The sequence below is a fragment of the Planococcus citri genome, chromosome 5 (genome assembly GCF_950023065.1).
Source record: "Planococcus citri chromosome 5, ihPlaCitr1.1, whole genome shotgun sequence".
NCBI classification, from domain to species: Eukaryota; Metazoa; Arthropoda; class Insecta; order Hemiptera; family Pseudococcidae; genus Planococcus; species Planococcus citri.
The window spans coordinates 5,906,769-5,927,553 of NC_088681.1; positions in this window are offsets into that span (position 1 = coordinate 5,906,769).

Below are 20,785 nucleotides of genomic sequence, written 5' to 3' on the forward strand. Positions count from 1 at the left end.
ACCCTTTTTCCACAGGTGGATTTTTAAGAGAAATGTAGACATGCGCTTTCACAAGCACATCGAGAATCTTTCAGCGAGATTCGCAATTAGTTACAGGGAGCATTGAAGAGCAACATTTTTTTGATCGAGTAGGACTTGAACCCACGGCTCCTCGACTCCTTGTCTACAATAGTGATTTTCATACCCCGCAGACCAGTCGGTCACACCGGGTCTAATGGAGATGTGGCAAGGTCAAGCCTCACTGTAAGAAGCAACCCAAAAAACGTAGACAATTTCAAAGTGTTTTTTTTATGGAAAAGTAGGTACCTACGACAGAAAAACTTACAGAAAAGTGAAATTTATTAGTTAGCCATGGTACTTTTCCGTAAAAAAGACAATTTAAAATTGACCATGTGAAAAAAAAAATGAAGTTAAGTTTTGTTTACTTTTTTTGTAAGTAGGTAGCTTTTTACGAATATTAAATGAGGCTTTAAAAGGATATAAAGAGTGATATTCCAAAACTCGCTTTGTCCATTTTCACAACTTTTCAGGAGAGAGGAAAAACAGTTTCCCTTTAAACGGGTAAATTGGCTTTTTAGGCGAGTTTAGCACTTTATTTGGGTGGATTTATGATGTAGGAGTGTAGGTATACGTTTCATCCACTAAATACTGCTGAAAAAAATTTCAATAAAAATTGACAAAACGCGTTTTGGAACGTTATTTTTTTTTTAATTTTTAGTGAATTGGCTATTTAGGTGAGTTTAACACCTCATTTTGGTAGGTTGATGATGTAGGAATGTGAGTTGATACTTCATCTACCAGGTACCACTGAAAACCCAACTTTGATAAAAATGGACAAAGCGAGTTTTGGAATATCACTCTTCAATAAGTATTTCTCTGGTAGGTACCTATTTAACCTGGTTTTCAAGAAGGTCGAAAATTTCGCAAGAAAATCAAACTTTTGCACGGAAATGTTTTCGAGCATTTTTGAAGAATTTTCGCCCCTAACATGGGGTCATGATTTTTGGGATTTTTGAAAAAGTGTAATGCGACCTGTAAAAATAGGTAGGTACCTAGATAGGTTAAAACTTTACAAGAAAACAGGAGACGGGGGCGTGCTCAAAGCTTACCTATGGTCAGGGAGCCCAGGTCCGGATCCCCATTTGGCTGGGGATCCCACCTAGGTGAAAAGGGGCCCGGCTAGAAACAGTTTCTAGGAGTAAAAAATAATTATTAGCTGAATAAAATAAAAAAAAAATAAATAAGTGAAACGCAGGACTTCCCTTACTACTACTTTCAAGGGTCAAATTCAAATACGAAATGACCAAATTTCAGATTGTCAAATACCGACATCGACAAGGCGCGGCGGTGCATACAATTTTTTATATTTTGTACCTGCATAACACATAGTTGAACCTAAAGTGAGGAGTTCAATAATAGACATTAGAAATGAAAAATTTTCTTTTCAAATACAATTTTTTACGTTTGTAGATTATAAAGCATAGAAAATTTAAAAAAGGTGCCTCTTTATGGATCATATACTTACATACCATGCCAAATCGGCGGAATTCGGCACGAGGGGGTTTTGATTTTTATCAAAATCAGATCGTGTTTAAAGGTCATCGCACGATGAGGAATGACGCAAACCAAACATTTTTTCGATTTCTTTTTTGGCGTTCAGTTGGAGAGGCTAGAGGCTGCAGCCTTAACAACGGAAATTTCAGCATGAAAATTCATCGTCAATTTGTTGAAAAATTGTGACAGAGGGAAATTTTTTTCAAATGTTCGTCTACACATTAGTAAAATATCTCAAAAATGCAAAAATTTCCATTTTTTAGGTTTCTGATGGTATTTTTGCAATAAGTGTAAAACTTTTAATTTTTTTCTCGAAAATGAAAAAAAAATGCCAGTCCAATTTTTTGATATGTTATTCTACATGAAAACAACTAAAACTGAAAATTTTTTCAGAATTTTTACTCGCGGACATCGATGGTTATATTTAAATTATAAGTTTTTAAATCATTTTTTTTAGGTTTTTGAAAGTAGCAACACTGATTTCGACATCATTCGTCAATTACGCTCTCAAAGTACTACAATTTGGAAAAAAGTTTAAAATTGTATACTGCGTAAAACCGGAAAAATTTGCAACTGAAACTTTCCATGTTCGTCCGTTCCAGAGAACTTTGAAACCCCACATAGTCCGGCTATGACAATAGGAGTAATTGCACCCCCCCCCCCCCGGCGATCATCCGGGACAACTTTTTTCTTAAAGGGGACATCCTAAGGAACGTTTTAAAGCAAACTTGCCAAAAAAAAAAGTTGGCCTTACTTACAAAATGGCGGCCATTTTGATTGACAGGTCAGCCGAAATCGCAGATTTTGCGTTCTAACATAGAACTTGCACAAACTTTTTCAAACTTTACAAAGGTAGATCGAAAGATCATGCAAAAATTTATCACCTGTCAGAATTTCAAGTGCTAAAGTGCGTTTTTCGATTTTTGGTGAATTTTTGAAAATCGAATTCAGGCCAAAAATGAGGGGAAAAAACCAAAATTTTACCAAATTGACCAAGAAAGCTGAAATTTGGGATATATCCTATTTTCGACATGCCAAATCGATTGGACACGGTTTCAACCCGTTTTAAGCAGTTCTGGAGCCTCCAGCAGATTTTTGAAACCCGAAATTCTCACAAAATTCCATCAAATTGGAGCTGTAAAGCTAAAATTTATTCTAAAAACTAATTTCAATACGCTACGAAGTACTGTAGGTGAATTTCAAGTTGTTTTGGGGCCTCCAGCGACTTTTTGAAAATTCCTGAAACCTCCAGCAGATTTTTGGAACTTTAAATTATTTCATCAAAAGGAGATTGAAAGCTGAAATTTAGTCTACACTCCAATTTTAACACCCTCTGAAGACGACTTCAGGTGGGTTCAAGTAATTTTAGGGCCTCCAGCGACTTTTTTTGAAAATTACTGCCGCAGGGACGAAACTAGGGGGGGTGTAACACCCTCCCCCCAGTCATTATGGATAGTCGGCAAATTCGGCAAATTTGAGAAAAATTGACTTAGTCGGCAATTGCCCACTTTGCCGAGACTGGACAAAGTTGTTATAGGCAGGAATATGGCCACACTGCTAGTGTACCTAGTTGTGTTCCTCTCTCCTTTCCCTTCGGGGGGTGAAGAACGATGTACTTGTACTTCGTTCTGATAATGTACCTTTAGTATTCAATCGTCTTGCTTCGCGTTTACAACGTAATTCGCGACAAGTGTGATTATCGGAAAATTTGTTAATCTTCGGCCAAATTGTCTACTTTTGTCTAATTAAATTGATTTAGCACGAACGCGTAGTGTTTCAATTATTACTTTGGTGAGTCAGGGAATGACGATTCTTGGTAGGTATAAATTACTTGGACCCTAGGTAAAACAACATGCAAGGTCTTTTGATCTTCTAACTTGGTATAATTCGGTAACATATCATCTATTCGCCTCCAGTCATTACCACTATTCCCTCCTCTCACAAAGTCGATAACTTTTGAAAATTGCTAGTTTTAATAAAGAGACTAATTTGCCGACTTTTATGGAGCTTGAATAGCACATTTTAAAAAAATGTTGCCCTCGCTTCGCTCCGGTTGAATACAGTTCTTCTATTTCTACATTTTTGCACCTGAGACATATCTGTTCTAGGTAGAGGTACCCTCCTAAATTTTTCAAGAAATTGACTTTTTGAAAGACAGTAATAATTTACATAAGGTGCACCGGGGCAAGTCAGAATGATTTTTCGCAATTTCAACTTTGACCAGCTGTTACTCCCCTTCTAATGAACCAAAATGGATCAAATTTATTATGTAGGTTCCCATAAGGGTTCTTAAACTATGGTAAAAATTTGAGCGCGATTGACACAGTAGCTTTCGCTCAGTGGAATAAAATATAAACTGTCCTGACTTACCCCAATTGGGGGAAGTCAGAACAGGCTAAACTTTGCAGAGGCATAGATCACAAACCGAGCGTCCTAGAAAAATTGCACATTAACAAAATTGTAGAGAATTTAATTCTCTTTGAGATCACTCTCATCAGATTTTCACTAGGACGCACGGTTCGTCCGCTATATGCGAAAAACTAAGAAATAGAAAGTCTGTATTTTAGACCAAATTCAAAATAAGTTCAAAACAACAACAAAATACAATTGAACCAAAGACATCTAAAATGAAACTGAATCGTGAAAATTTTTATGCCGTGATGAAGTAGGGGTAGTACCCTCAAGTCACCTTTAGTGGCACTTTTTATATACTTTCATTTTTATGAAACGCAAAACTTCTGCTTGAGGCTTCTAAAAATTGAAAAATGAACATGTAAATTTTTATATGCAAATACCTATGTGTTGAGTATATCAATTGGCAAAATTGTCTTCTTCTCATTTTTTTTCACAATAAAAAACTCACTGTTTTAATCGGCAAAATAGGTATTTTTTTGTCATATCAGTCGGCAAATCGTTGATTGACACCCCCCCCCCCCCCCAATGAAAAATGTCTAGTTTCGTCCCTGATTACTGGAGCCTCCAGCAGATTTTTGAAACTTTAAATTTTCACAAAATTTCATAAAATGGAGATGGAAAGCAGAAATTTACTCTACACTCCAATTTTAACACCCTCTGAAGACGACTTCAGGTGGGTTCAAGTAATTTTAGGGCCTCCAGCGACTTTTTTGAAAATTACTGGAGCCTCCAGTAGATTTTTGAAACTTGAAATTTCCCCAACATTAATTCATCAAATGGAGTTGGCAAGCTGAAATTTACTTCGCAGACTACATGGTGGTTTAAAATGGTTTTGAAGCTTCCAGCTACTTTTAGGAAATTTCCTATTTTCCAAAAAAACGTCATACAACCTTTCAAAAAGTTGCTGGAGGCTCCAAAACGACTTGAAATTCCCATGCAGTCAACTTTGTAGCGTATTGAAATTAGTTTGCAGAATGAATTTCGACACCCATCTTGGTTTGATAACATTTTGAGGAAATTTCAAGTTTCAAAAATCTACTGGAGGCTCCAGTAGGTAGGTTTTAAAAAAGTCGTTGGAGGCTCTAAAATGACTTGAAATTCACCAGAAGTGGTTTTCAGAGGGTGTTAAAATTGGAGTGTAGAGTAAATTTCAGCTTTCCATCTCCATTTGATGAAATATTGTGAAAATTTAAAGTTTCAAAAAATCTGTTGGAGGCTTCAGGAATTTTCAAAAAGTCGCTGGAGGTTCCAAAACGACTTGAAATTCACCTGCATTACTTCGTAGCGTATTGGAATTAGTTTTTAGAATAAATTTATAGCTTTACAACTCCAATTTGATGGAATTTTGTTGGAATTTCGAGTTTCAAAAATCTGCCGGAGGCTCCAGAACTGCTCAAAATGGGTTGAAATCGTGTCCAATCGATTTGGCATGTCGAAAATAGGGTATATCCCAAATTTCAGCTTTCTTGGTCAATTTGGTAAAATTTTGATTTTTTTCCCTCATTTTTGGCCTAAATTAGATTTTCAAAAATTCACCAAAAATCGAAAAACGCACTTTAGCACTTGAAATTCTGACAGGTGATAAATTTTTGCATGATCTTTCGATCTACCTTTGTAAAGTTTGAAAAAGTTTGTGCAAGTTCTATGTTAAAACGCAAAATCTGCGATTTCGGCTGACCTGTCAATCAAAATGGCCGCCATTTTTTAAGTAAGGCCAACTTTTTAGTGTGCGTAGCACACTATTGGTTTCGCTTTGAGAAATTGAAATTTCAATTACAATGAATGTTCTCTTAAGCTATCCAACCGTTTTTTGTACCTATTGGACACCATTTGAGAATCATTAAGGCGGAGGGAATAGATTAATTTTCATTCAATTCGGATGGGTAATTGCTGAGTAATTGCAATTTTAGTTCATTATTTTAATGCATTAAATCCTAAAAAAGGGAAAAGGGGACTTGTAGAACACCTGCCGCTCATTGTACCCTGCTATACCCCCAGTCTATTCCATCTCCGCTTTTCAAATCAGCTGTCTCATTGTACCCTGTTACACCCCTCATCTGTTAGCTGTATATACCAAGTGGGAGTGGTTTGGTGGGGCGTTTACCCAAGAAATATATTCTTTTAATGCCCATATCCACCATATGAACTCGTAGTCGAATGGTTAGGGCATGTAGGTAGGAATAGGAAATTTAGGGACCCAGGTTCGAATCCCCGTGAGGTAAGTAGGTAGGTGACAGATTTTTCCTAGGAAAATAGGATAGGTAAATGCTTTGGAGTTACCTATGTAGTAGGTACATGATAATGGGGTAAAAATAATGCTGAAATTGAGTTATGAATTATGATATATTTGCTAACTAAAAATTCATTTCATTAATTTTTTGTCTACCTATAGCCATAAGTATAGTAAGAATTACCTTGACATGAATAATTTTTAACTTTTTACTAATAATTTAAAAATTACTTCAAAATGAGTAATTAAACTAATTTTTGTACAATTGAAACATGTAATTTTTATTATCATGATTTAGTAAAAATTATTAAAACAAAATGATTTTTACTATTGGTACTTATAGCAAAATTTATTAAAATGATAATTTTTACTATACAATTACAGTAAAAATTATTGAATGGGATCTGGTACTTAATTGTGCTAAATACCAGTATTTAGTTGAATTTTTTTGTAAAAATTACCCATATTTTTTTCGTGTAATTTAGAGGCAATTCAAATTCTTAATATATTTTATAAGATTTAATTCTTAATTTAGAATAAAAAGCAAGTTCTGAAAATTGGTTTGAAAATTTATAAATTTGAAGACAATGGAAATTATAAAAAAAATAATATGAAAATTTGTATTTAGAGACGCTGAGAATTCCAAAAATTGATTAAAAGTTCTGTAAGTTACAGATAATGTGAACTTGAAAATTATATGAAATAAGTATTGTAATATTTATGAAGAAGATGAGAATTCTGAAAAATTGGAGGCAATGTGAATTCCAAAAATTGTGTAAACGTTTTACAATTTGTGGACAATATGAACTTGAAAATTGAATTTGAAATTTTTTAATTTAAAGACAATAAGAATTCTGAAAAATTATTCAAAATTTGACTATTTAGATGCAATGTGAATTCTAAAAATTGATTGCAAACCTAACTCAGCAGCAATGCAAAATTCTGAAAATTTATTGAAAACTTTATGAAATTGTAGCGATGGGGAATTCGGGAAATTGATTTGAAATTTTGTAAATTTTAAAACAATGCAAACTATGAAAAACAACTAGAAATTTCTTAATTTAGAAGCAATACAAGCTTATAAATTATTCTGAAATACCTATTGTAATTAGGAAAATATGAAAACACTGAAAAACAATTATTATTTTGAAGCAGTGAGAGTTTCAAAAATTCTCATTACTGTGACATGGTTGATTCAATTATGCACTACCTAGATGTAATAACGCCAATAATGGTTATAGCTGTAGAAAAGGCAGCTAGCTACGCACACTTTGCAGCTAAGCTTTGCTTAGCTGTCTAGTTTTTTGACAAGTTTGCTTTAAAACGTTCCTTAGGATGTCCCCTTTAAGAAAAAAGTTGCCCCGGATGATCGGCGGGGGGGGGGGTGCAATTACTCCTATTGTCATAGCCGTACTATGTGGGGTTTCAAAGTTCCCTGGAACGGACGAACATGGAAAGTTTCAGTTGCAAATTTTTCCGGTTTTACGCAGTATACAATTTTAAACTTTTTTCCAAATTGTAGTACTTTGAGAGCGTAATTGACGAATGATGTCGAAATCAGTGTTGCTACTTTCAAAAACCTAAAAAAAATGATTTAAAAACTTATAATTTAAATATAACCATAGATGTCCACGAGTAAAAATTCTGAAAAAATTTTCAGTTTTAGTTCTTTTCATGTAGAATAACATATCAAAAAATTGGACTGGCATTTTTTTTTTCATTTTCAAGAAAAAAATTAAAAGTTTTACATTTAAGTATTGCAAAAATACCATCAGAAACCTAAAAAATGGAAATTTTTGCATTTTTGAGATATTTTACTAATGTGTAGACGAACATTTGAAAAAAATTTCCCTCCCTCACAATTTTTCAACAAATTGACGATGGATTTTCATGCTGAAATTTCCGTTGTTAAGGCTGCAGCCTCTAGCCTCTCCAACTGAACCGATTTGCTTGAAATCTTGCACAGTAATAGCAATTATGATGTAGGTATGTAAAGACCCTTTTCTATGGTACAACGAAACATTTTCATTTGGTTGGAGGGGTTTAAAGGGGAAAGAAATTTTCAAATAAGAAAAAGGAGGTCAAAAATGTATTTTTTTTTTCAATGGCATTATGCTTTGAAATAACACACTAAATTACATCACTGCACAAAATTGGACTCATATCGGTTGAATTGTTTTCTCTTGACACAAACATTTGTGATTTAAAAATTGCCTCAAAATAATAATTTCGGATCTTCTTGTCTACATTATTTTTCACCACAGAAAGCTTGTAAAAATATCAAATTAGAGCTCTCGTTGAGGCGAAGAACTCAGAATCATACGTCAATTTTCTATTGTTTTCTTAGCGAAACTCTTCGTTCCACTTGAACACATCATCGGGTCAAGTGGAACGAAAAAAGTTTGTTCAGAAAAAAAAAATTCTGGAGCCCAAGTTTTTGGATAAAATTTGAAAAATGAGGAGTCATTTTGTAGTCAACGGATTTTCAGTCGAGTAAAAATCGTTCCACTTGACCGGGTCCCGCCCCTAGTAAAAAGTTTTATGAGAATGGTGTTTTTTTTATTTGTTTAAAACAACGGCAAAATTTTTCCAATATGTTTCACTACTTGCAAAATCATAGCCAGAAAAATGGTATTTCTCGTAAATTCTCTGAAAGGAGGGTGGGGGGGGGTATTTTTCACATGTCCGTCTACATATTGGTGAAAGTGAAATATTTCAAAAATGCAAGAATATTCATTTTTTAGGTTTCTGTTTTTGTTTAAAACAGCGGTGAAATTTGTTTTCAATAAATGTTTCACTCTTAAAATAAAATTACAGCACGAAAAATGGTATTTTCGTTATTTAAAGGGAGAAAAAGTGCTACTTTTGCTCCCGCTTATAATTTTTGGAAGTAAATACTGGCGTTTTTCTCCCTCATAACGAAAAATATATTATTCAACCAGGGAGTGTAAGAGTGATTTTCGACAAATTTCACTTTTACTCCATAGTTGAACAACCTACTATTCTCGTCAATTCGTTGACAAATGCAGGGGAGGGAATTTTTTTTCAAATTTTCGTCTACACATTGGTAAAATATCTAAAAAATGCAAAAATTTTAATTTTTTAGGTTTCTGATTTGTATTTTCGCAATAAGTGCCAAACTCGTAATTTTTTTTCTCGAAAATGAAAAAAAAATCCCATTCCAATTTTTTGATATAATTATTCTACGTGAAGAGGACTAAAACTGAGAATTTTTTCAGAATTTTTACTCGCCAAGATCACGCGGTTATATTTAAATTATAGATTTTTAAATCAATTTTTATAGGTTTTTGAAAGTGGCAACGCAACACTGGTTTTGACATCATTCGTCGATTACGCTCTCAAAGTACTACAATTTGAAAAAAGTTGAAAATTCTATACTTACCACGTAAAACCGAAGAAATTTGCAATTGAAATTTTCCATTTTCGTCCATTCTAGAAAACTTTAAAACTCCACAGTTCCGCAAAAAAAAAAAAAAAAATCGAAAAAATGTTCGGTTTGCGTCATTCGTTATCGTTCAATGACCTCTAAAAGACATGATCTGCAAAAATCCACCGATTTGGCATAAAATGACCGTATGTATTTTTACTCGTTTTTGCAACACTCAACAAGGAATGACAAAACTACAATTCGGTAAAACTTGAAAAAACTGAAACTGAAAAATGAACATTAAAATTTGAAGATTGAAACTTTTATTATTTCGTTTTTCTAGTTTCCAGTCGTGACGTGAAGTGATATCACACCATCATCAAAATCTTACCATTTCGCTTTTTTAGGCTAATACCTAAGTAATTTATTTATTTTTATTCCTTTTGAAGATGATTTTTTGTCTATTTTTTTTTTTTTTTTTTTGCAATTAAGACGTGATGAAATTGAAGATTCTGACAAGTAGTACCCAGGGAGGGGGTGGTGGCGGTGGTGTAATTTCAGTTTCTCTCCACATGCACTTTTCTTACACGTGGGTACATACATAAGTCGAATTACGCAGAAGCGAAAGCGTAGGGTAGGTGCGTAATTTTATAGGTTGTACCTAGTTTAACGTGCATTGCATGCAAACGGGAAATTCACACCATCCAGCAATACTGAGCATAGCAATATTAACCTAACCCTTAAAATGATGGTAATTAAGTGCTGTTAGACACTGAATTCGATTTTCACGTCCTTTATGATTTTAGGAGCCCTATAGTATAGAATAGAACCTTCAAAAAGGAGGAGAGGCTACAAAGAAATGTCTATGTACATCTTTAAGGATGATAAGGAAGCACAACAATTTATAAGATTTATCGATTTATTTTGGTGATTATAACAAGCCATCAGATTTGAAGCGAATATCTCACAAATTCGCTTTTTAGAGACGCGTTTTTTATTCAAGGCTTTCTTCGTTAGGAGCAAAATGCGATTGATACTATTTTTGTGATCAAATCATGGAACATCGGGTTATCAATTTGAAAATTCACCTTCAAGACACCATGTTTCAACATCAAGGGGTTCTGCGCCAGGAGCATAGACACGATTGATTTTTTTCGTGAACAAAACAGATCATTTGCGATCAGAGTATCAGATTTTTATGACATCAATATGGAAATTCACTTACCTATGTACCTACTACGAGTAGAAACGAATCCTTTAATTTGAAATGTCCTGCCACAGAAGCGATAGTCGATCAATAGGTATCATTTTTTGCAATCAGATCACTAGATTTTCAACGATTATTCTGAAAATTCACTTCTCATGAACCTATTTTCAACTCAAAAAGTCTCGGTTTCGCAATCGTAACATTTTAAAGATTTTTTTTCGTCAATCTTCCTACTTTTTTCTGGCAATTTTCGAAAAAAGTACATACGTACTTTTCTTGACATTTACAATTTCTTGGCATCTGGGTATAGGATGTCATAAGTCATAATCACTAAAATTCGAATATTCGTAATTTTGTGGTACTGCTTTTTGCCATTTTCAAGAAATTTTGTATCACACATAGTCCCCCACCCAAAAAAAAACAGGGGGCCAACAGGTTTTTGAAATTATTCCAAGTATTTAGGCAAATTTTTCGGAGATACTTTTCTCCTTGTAGAAGTACATAGAATTATGCCCCCTCCTTTCCTTCCTTCCCAAAAGTAGAGCAACAGCTTTTTAGAAGTTTTTTTCATTTTTTCTAACAGAAAAAAAAACAACAGATCGAAAGTTTTCAGATCTGAATAGGTAGTAAGTAACTATAATATAGTTTTTTTTTTTAGTAAATTCAAATCTTGAAAAGACAAAGCAGTGACCCTCGCTTCGCTCGGGCCAACACATAGAAAGCTTTGCTTTCAAAAACATTATTTTTTGTGTAAAAATGTGATTTTTTTACCCTAAAAAATGTTCATATTCCAGCAATAGTTTTCTACAAAATTCGCTTTTAAAAAAGCAAAGCGATGTGGCTCGAGCGAAGCGAGGGCAAAAGCTTTCGAAAATTCATAATTCAAGAAATACAGAACAAAGGAAATACAACTTTTTCAAAAATGTTATAATAACTCCAAAAAATTTGGAAAAATTTCGCAACTTTGATGAATTTTTGGTCGATTTTGCGACTTTTTCGCAGCTTTTCACGACCGATAGACATCTAATTTAATGCCTTTTCAAATGTTTTTTTTTTCAAAATTGAAATTTCTAAAACAAAATTTTTCGAATTCTGAATTTTTTAAGCTAAAAAAATCTAGTATTGTTGAAGAAATTTCCTCCAAAAATGATATTCGAGAAAAATGAAACAGAAATCTGCTAAATGCAGAAATTGGACTTGAATATGAATCCCCAAAAAAATCTTTTAAAAAAATTCTTACCCCCCCCCCCACCCACTTGAAGGATATTCATGAGCTTAAAAATTAACATAGAACATTTAACTATATGCCTTTCTTTAAAAATTTAAATATAAAATTTACTGATATAAAGAGAGTGTGACCCCGCCATTTAAAGCATTACAAAATCATTTAATTATGAATATTTATTTTGATAATGTAATTCAGTAAAATAATGACTGCATAAATGATGAATTCAGTGTCAAAAAAAATAAAACAATTTTCCTAATTTGATTGATAAAAATATACGATTCAAAATTGTTATGTGTAGAAAAATATACACTAATATTTTCTAATTTAAAAAAATAAAATTAAAAAAAGGTTGTACAAAAGCCCTTTTCCTTTCTTTTGTACCTGTATATTAGATAGAATTTTTTTTCCATGAATTAAGTTATAATAAAGTGTTAAGGCTTTAAGTTCAACAAACTTGTAGGTAAAAATATTGTGAGCGTATGTATGCTCGGATACGTTTTTATAACTTTACTTGATGAAAGCTAAACAGACAATAACATTACAATCGTAGGTACGTAATGTTCTAAACTTAAATACCTATAACGTCAAAAATATAGCTAGGTAACCAGTGAATTTTGGTATTTGTGCAGGTACGCTGAAAGCTTCTGGTGCAACCAGTTATTTGTTATAGACAAATGGGAGGAAGATACTGTCTCTTGTGAACTTGCCCTCATCCTCATTAATGATGGGCGCTGGAGACTTTGCCGAACATGGCGGAGTCAACAGCCTCAAATCTCAACTCCAAACTTCAGGAGTTGAGAGAAGAGAATATTTTTGCAGAAAACACATCTTATTATTTTATTACATCACTCTCAATTTGCTGAACTAAAAGGTACCCTATCATTTTATGATTTTAATTTTTTTTTCAAATACTTCAGTGTAATATTTATGTGACATTGCAAAAAATCACAAAAATGTCCCTACGATGGTGTGAGTGATGTCTTGGTGACCATTTTGCTAGGTACATTTTATATCACCAGTAAGTCACAGAGACACACAATGCAATATTACATATCTCCTCGGTGATATTGCATGATCTTATAGTGACATTGCAATGCTTACTGGGTACTGTACTAATATAATGCTGTAAAAAACAAACAATTCATCCAAATGCAAAATTAATTTTGTCAAATCTGGTTAAATGTTTGAACTACATTTCCCCCAATTTTGGTAGATAAATGTACCCCGTTCAAAATCTACAGCCATATGTGTAACTTACTTTTTGAGATCTTCCCTCGTATTTATAAGTTTCAGCAGGAGGCGATGGTGATTTTTTTTCATGACATGGAACCTGTTCTAATTAATCAAAAATGAAGTTGAACTTGGGGAATAGGGTTCTTTTGAGAGCTAGAGTTGACCTCTCGAGTGGGGAGGTTCAAAGTTGAAAATTACAGAAAGGTCATTTTTTGGAGGGGCATAATATGACCCCGAACAGATGAAAACAGTCCAAAATCATACCATTGGTCAGTACCTCCATTGTGATCAACATATCTAAATTTCAGCTTCCTAGGTCATCCCCACCCCATTTATGGTGGGAAAAACCACATTTCACTCCAACTTTTGACCCCCTCACCCTTAAAATTGATCTAGAAGGTTCAAATTTTCAGCATGCAATGGGAGGGTGCCCCGCGAGTAATTATTGCAGGTTTCAACCTTCCAACCCTATTTGACCTCTCTCCAGGGTCAAAAAAGTGGATTTTTGGTCTATTTTACATGTTTTTCAATTTTTCAATTTTCAGACAGCCTACAGCCCCTCCAAATTGACCTAGAGGCTCAAAACGTTCACAGTACAATGGGAGGATGTACCCGAAGTGCCTTCTGCATGTTTCAACCTTCCAACCCCATTTGACCCCTCATTGGGATCAAAAAAGTAAAATTTTGGGCTATTTTCCATGTTTTTTGATTTTCTAACAATGTTTATGGAAAGCCCACAGCCTCTCCAAATTGACCTAGAGGGTTCAAATTTTCACAGTACAATGGGAGGATGTACCCGAAATTTTAAGCTCAACTGGAAAAATTAGCACCAAAAATTGTAACCTTAACCTTAACCATTAACCAAAAAAAAAAAATGTTCACCAATAACCGTAACCTGAAACTTAACCGTAACTTTAGAAAATTAATAACCTTAACCTTTAACCTAAATTTTGAAATTCATAATAAAGAACGAAAAAACATTGAATTAATTTAATGTATCACTCGACTTTTTCATGATTTTTCAAAATGTTTACTCCCTTTTTAGGGCACAGGGGTGCTTTGAGGGGTTGAATCCAGGAAAAAAGTTCATGTACGATGTAGGTACGTATTCACTTATTCAGCGACCTCAAAAACATACCATCCGATATATCACTTGACTTTTCACGATTTTTCAAAAAGGTTTACCTTCTTTTTGGGGCACAGGAGGGCTTTGAGGGGGTGTACTCAAGAAATGAGTTCATATTCGTATTCAGCGACCTCGAATTCGATACATCTCACGTCCAGATTTGTTTTTCAAATACTTGATTCAGTTGAAGGTAACTTGAAAAATCAAGCACCCCTCACCAACCCCTTAGGATGGTTTAAATACCAATCAACGGTGGTTCGATTAGTAGTTGGGTGAGTAGATAGAGTTTGCAAAAAAATGTGAGCGAAAACGAATGATACATATTAAGTATACATAGCTACTTTGATTAGGTAATTTATTGGACTGGTCTTTTTTGAAACACCTACTCTTTCCTCCCCTTTTTATAGACACCCCCTTTGAGGGATGGGTATCGAGCGTAGTATCAAATTATCGAGAATTTGAAGGGGAGCATTTTCAGTTACAGTAGCTTTTCTCGCTCCGCGTGGGCACAGGTTGTTGTCGCTAGAGGTAGTCTCTAGGTAGTAGCTCGGATCATCAAGAGGAGCCAGTCCCCCAGGACAGATGAGAAGGCGAAGACAACACCAGGGGTATTCTGCGCGTCCACGTCGTGCGGGGTGGTAACATGTTGCTGTTCGATGGACTCGGAATCGATAAACATGGCTAAAGCAGAATTCTCCAGTTGGTGGAACGACGGGGAGGAGTGGCAAGTCGAAGGCCAAGCCTCTACATAAATCCGGATTACAAACAAGACTGCATAAGAGCTGCAGAACACCAACAACTCACTCGTTCCAGCCCCAGGGAAGCGCAAGAGCTTCAGAGTGAGTAGGCGAATACCAGAGCCTAAAAACTGGCAAATTCGGCTAAGGGAGTAAACCCCAACAGAAAATCATGGTGGAAGGCAACGGGAAACCAACACCATTATATTTCCCTAGAATTATATGGACATCAATTTAGCAATGGCCCTAAGTCTCTGTCAGGCTGATCCTCATCCGCCAAGGCAGCCGGATAGGGTGCTAAGAATACGCGGAGTTAAAACAAGGCGGAACAACATCAACGTCGCAACCTGGAATGTACGAACTTTGTATAAAATTGGACAACTTGCTAGTGTAATTAAAGAAGCCAGGAGATTGCAAATTGACGTGTTAGGAGTAAGTGAGACCCGATGGACTGGAAACGGTAGATACCTGGTAGATGAAAATTATGAAATGATCTTCGCTGGGAAAGACACACACGAACAAGGTGTGGGTATATTAATACATACCAGAATAAGCGATAAAATCAGTGCCATAATTCCAAAATCAGAGAGGATACTACTCGTGAGATTGGAGGTCAAGCCAAAACCAATGGTGATAATTCAAGTTTATGCGCCAACAGCGGAAAGCAGTACAGCAGAAATCAACAACTTCTACAACGACCTAGAAGAAGTGATGAGATGCTCGAAAAACAATGATGTTGTGTTTTTGATGGGAGACTTCAATGCCAAAGTTGGGAAGGATCATGGCAGCCAAGTCGCAGGGAGATACACGCTTGGAGAGCAGAATGAAAGAGGTGAAATGCTCGTAGAGTTTGCTGAAAGACACGATCTAGTAATATGCAATACCTGGTTCAAGCAGCATGAAAGAAGATTATACACATGGGTCAGTCCTGGAGATTGAGTCAGAAACCAGATAGACTATATACTTGTAAAAAGAAGATTCAGGAACACAGTGAAGAACTGTCACACATATCCTGGTGCTGACTGCAACTCTGCCCACAAACTACTGGCTGCAAAATGCCAGCTAGTCTTGAAGAGCCAGAAGAAGAGCAAAGAACGATACCAACAACTTGACATTGCAAAAATCAAATCAAAAGAAGTTCAAAAGAAATTCCAAGAAGAACTGGAAAAGCAAAAGGAAGACAGGTTGGAAGAAGAACAAGGTATTGAGGAAAAGTGGTAAACATGGAAGCGAAAGGTTAAAACAGCAGCAGAAAAGTCTATTCCATTCAAAGGAAGAAGAAAACACAAACCATGGATGACTCAAGAGATACTGGATCTGATGGAAGAACGAAGACAAACAAACAGACCAAGTAATGAATACACAGTGATAAATAATCAGATCATGGGAATGTGCAGAATGGCCAAAAACAAGTGGTATGAGGAGAAGTGTCAAGAAATAGAAGAGCTGGAGAAAAGGCACAACTCTAGAGAAATGCATACCAAAGTGAAGCAGATGATGGCCACCCACAAGAAAAGGAGAAGTGGAATAGCATATCGCACCTTGGGAGTAATAAGGTCACATCTCAAAAAAAGTCAATTTTGATGTTTTTGCATTTTTGGGGTTTGCATGACCCCCTGCAACCAAAAATAACACTTTGAGTCTGGTATGCTGCTTAGAACATGTAAAAAATGCAAAGGGCCTAACTCAAAATTTTTACAACATTGCAAGTTGTTTGGAGTTATAAGGTCACATCTCAAAAAACTCCTCTTTCTTTGAGTAAAATTTGCACATACAAAGTGTCAGAAAACAGTTTCGATAGTTTTGAACGTTTTTAAGATGTAAAATAATCACAAGGAGTGCATTTTCTATTGGTTTGTACCAAATGGAAAAAATTTTTTAAATTGATCACTTTTCAGAAAAGTGAATTTGCATGTATATTGAAATTTTAGTTTTTTGAGAAAAACTCAAAAACTAAGCACTGTAGAAAAAAACTAACGACATTATGTCGATTGGAAATTTAATTCTCTACAATTTTGTTATCTTGAAACTTTTTTTGGACGCTTTTTTTCGCCTCCAGATCACTTTTTATGAAAGGTTATAACTCAAAATGTTTTCCAAACATTGAAATATTTCCTTTTTAAGAGTTTATTTTTCAAAATATTCTTATGCTAAATGAAGGTAGGATACCCAATCTTCAAAATGACATGCTATTCATTCCTCACAATTGATTATAAGTTGATGAAAATAATGAATCAAATTTTAAAAAAAAAGAAAATCACTCTCCTGTAAAATTTCACTTTTTTGAGATGTGACCTTATAACTCCCGAGGTGCGATATATGCGAGGAAAAGACGGAAAGTACTGTGTTACTAATCAAGAAACTGAAGAGGTCTGGATCAGCTACATACAAGAACTGTATGGAGATGATACACATCCGGCTCAAATTGCAGTTTCATTCACAGAAGAGGCACCACGAATTGAAATGTGGGAGCTGAGGAATGCTGTGAAGCGAGCCAGAAACCACAAAGCAGTGGGAGAAGATCTCATACCAGCAGACTTGATCAAACATTTAACACCAGAGTATGAAAAGGAGCTGCTGAAGATAATAAACAAAATATACGATGAAGGCACTCTGCCTAAGGACTTCAAAGCAGTAAATTTTGTACCAATACCAAAAAAGAACAACTCGCAAAAATGCTCTGAATATAGAACCATCGCACTGATGAGCCACGCACTGAAGCTACTACTCTCCATCATAAATGCCAGAATTGAAAAGAAGATAGATGAAAATCTAAGCGAAACACAATATGGCTTTGTAGCAAAAAATGGGACGAGAGATGCAATTGCCCTGCTGAAAGTGATCATTCAAAGAGCACTGAATGCAAATAGGGAAATCATTGCTTGCTTCGTCGATTATGAAAAAGCATTTGATCGTGTCAACCATGAGAAGATGTTGGAGATCCTGGAAAAATACAATATCGATAACAAAGACCTGCAAATAATCAAGAACCTGTACTGGGAGCAAAGCGCTAACATCAAGATTGGAACTGAGTACTCGGAGAACGGATGTGGAATAAAGAGAGGTGTGAGGCAAGGATGCCCCCTCTCACACAGGTTGTTCAACATGTATGCAGAAGAAATAATGAGAGAAGCGCGAATCGAACGAATGGGATTCAAGATCAATGGCAAGAGAATAAATGAAATAAGTTATGCAGACGACAAAGTGATCCTTGCTGAGACAGAGGCGCAGATGCAGAAAATGATCAACCAAATCGTTACCTTAATGCCAAATCCGAGTATGTCCATACAAAAAAAGGACGATTTTACGCATCACTGATAAGGCTCGGATATGCTCGGAAGGGTTCGTTGAGTTCTGATTGAACATCGGTCAGCTTCATGTATCTTCGGTAGTGCATTTTAGCTGTACTCCGATGCAAATTTTTCAATTCAGGGCTTCCCAGAGCCTTATCAGTGACGCAAAATGACGATGTTTTTTTGGATGGACATACTCGGATTTGGCATTAAGGTAACGAAATCAACAGTGCTGGATTAAAATATGGAATGAAAATAAATGCAGGCAAGACCAAGGTGATGAGATTTACGAAAGGAGATGATAAAGAGGTCAAAATCAACATCGGATCACAAGAAATTGAAAATGTAAAGCAATTCAGGTACCTTGGAGCACTGATAAACAAGGATGGTAGAGATCATAAAGAAATTAAATCACGGATTGGAATGGCAAAGACTGCTTTCAACAACCTTGCCAATGTGCTGGGAAATCGAACGATGAGTATTGATCTGAGGAAGAGAATTATGCGATGCTACGTATGGACCGTTCTGAAGTATTCCTGCGAAACATGGACCATGAGTGCAGAATGCGAGAAGAAAGTATCCGCTTTTGAGATGTGGTGCTATCGAAGGCTACTACGGATCTCATGGAAGGACTTCATTACCAACAAGGAAGTACTAGCAAGAATAGGAGAGGAGCGGAAAGTCGTAGTTGAAGACATCAAAAACAGAAAGCTAAAGTATTTAGCTCATAAGATACGAGAAAATGGTATTTTCATGCTAGCTGTACAGGGGAAAATCCAAGGAAGATCGACGAGAGGGAGGAAACGATCGGAACTGTTAACAACAAACTCACCGGCCAACTCCCCCTGCAAGACCCTGAAAGAAACAATTAGATACGCTAGATACCGGCTAATATAGATGGACATAAAATACGCTATCTCCTGTAAAGGAGCGCGACTACGACGACGACGAGCTTTTCTCGTAAATATAATACCTATTTGCGGAGTAAATCGCAAAAATCGTGAATAGGAACTGGTTTTAGCTCCCTAACAAAATTAGCTCCAGTGGTAGAAGGGTCGGTTTTTTTCTGGTAGTTCATAGGGTCCATCTGAACACATTCCCGAAGAAAAAATTCATGTGCCAATTTTTTCCTTTTCGCCCTTGCTTTTTTACGTTATTTTCCCGCTCTACTGGTGAAAATCGAACAAAAAAACAACACGTGCAATCATAGGTAGGTAGAATTAGGTACATAACTCTACCTACGTACATCATATCTATACTTATAGATATCTCTTCGCGATGAATTAAAAAAAAAAAAAAAAAAAGTTGAAAAAACCTAGAATTATACGTACTTACAGTGCGCCGTTATCGGGTCTTTACGTTGAATGTTTTTTTTTTTTTTTTTTTTTTTGCGTTCTGATACATACCTATGATGAAAGAAAATGTCGTAATACCCGAGTGGAAATGTACTTTCTTGTTTAAAATATGAACAATAAGTGGGTTATTCATAAAATAATTTCAGACTCAATTAGTAGGCATGCTTTCAGTAAACTCCCTCACTAAATAAATAAAAACACAGGAAAAAACAATTTGCTTAGGTAAATGACAACAATTTTAAATACAATTATTTTTATTTTTTACGAAGAAACGTGTATTTTAAACGAGTCAAAAGAGAAAATAGAGAACAAAAAAACGCCAACGTACCTATCGAAGCGTCGTTCTCAAATGAAATAATTCTTAATAAAATACATCGTCGTTGCAAAGATGGCTAAAATAGCAACCTGAAAATCTTCGTGCAAATGCTAAATTCTTCGATAAAAGAAAAGAAAAATAAAATACAAGCTTGGTTGCCCCGCGTTTCCCCTTTATACGGATTACATTCCATCATGAAAACTGAACGGAATTTACTCCGGTTTCTTATATCGGTTTTATTCGAAGCAAGTAAAACATTTTTATTTTATATTAATTTTTGAACAACAAAATATTTCAAATAATTAGATAGGTACCCATAAGTACACGTAGCTACATTTGCACCGTTTTATCTCGATTTTATTTGAAGTACATACATTTTATGTAGATGTACTACGGAGTTATGTAAGCACAAAAATAAATACCGTACTTACAATTGGCTTTATAATACATACGAAACGGTTTTTCATTTCAGTCTCGATAGCTTACAGCTCAAATTCAATAAATATCTACCAGATTTCCTTCCAGTTATGGCCAAAAAGCAGGACTTCGTGAAAAAAAAAAAATAATACCTAGGTAAAAATTTGTTTATTAATTATTCTAACAAGAAACAGAATTCTTGGACAGTTCTGTAAAAAGAAAGGCATTTGATTTAAAAAATTTCCTTTCGAGTAGTTTGGCGAGTAAAAAAGCAGATTTTTATTTG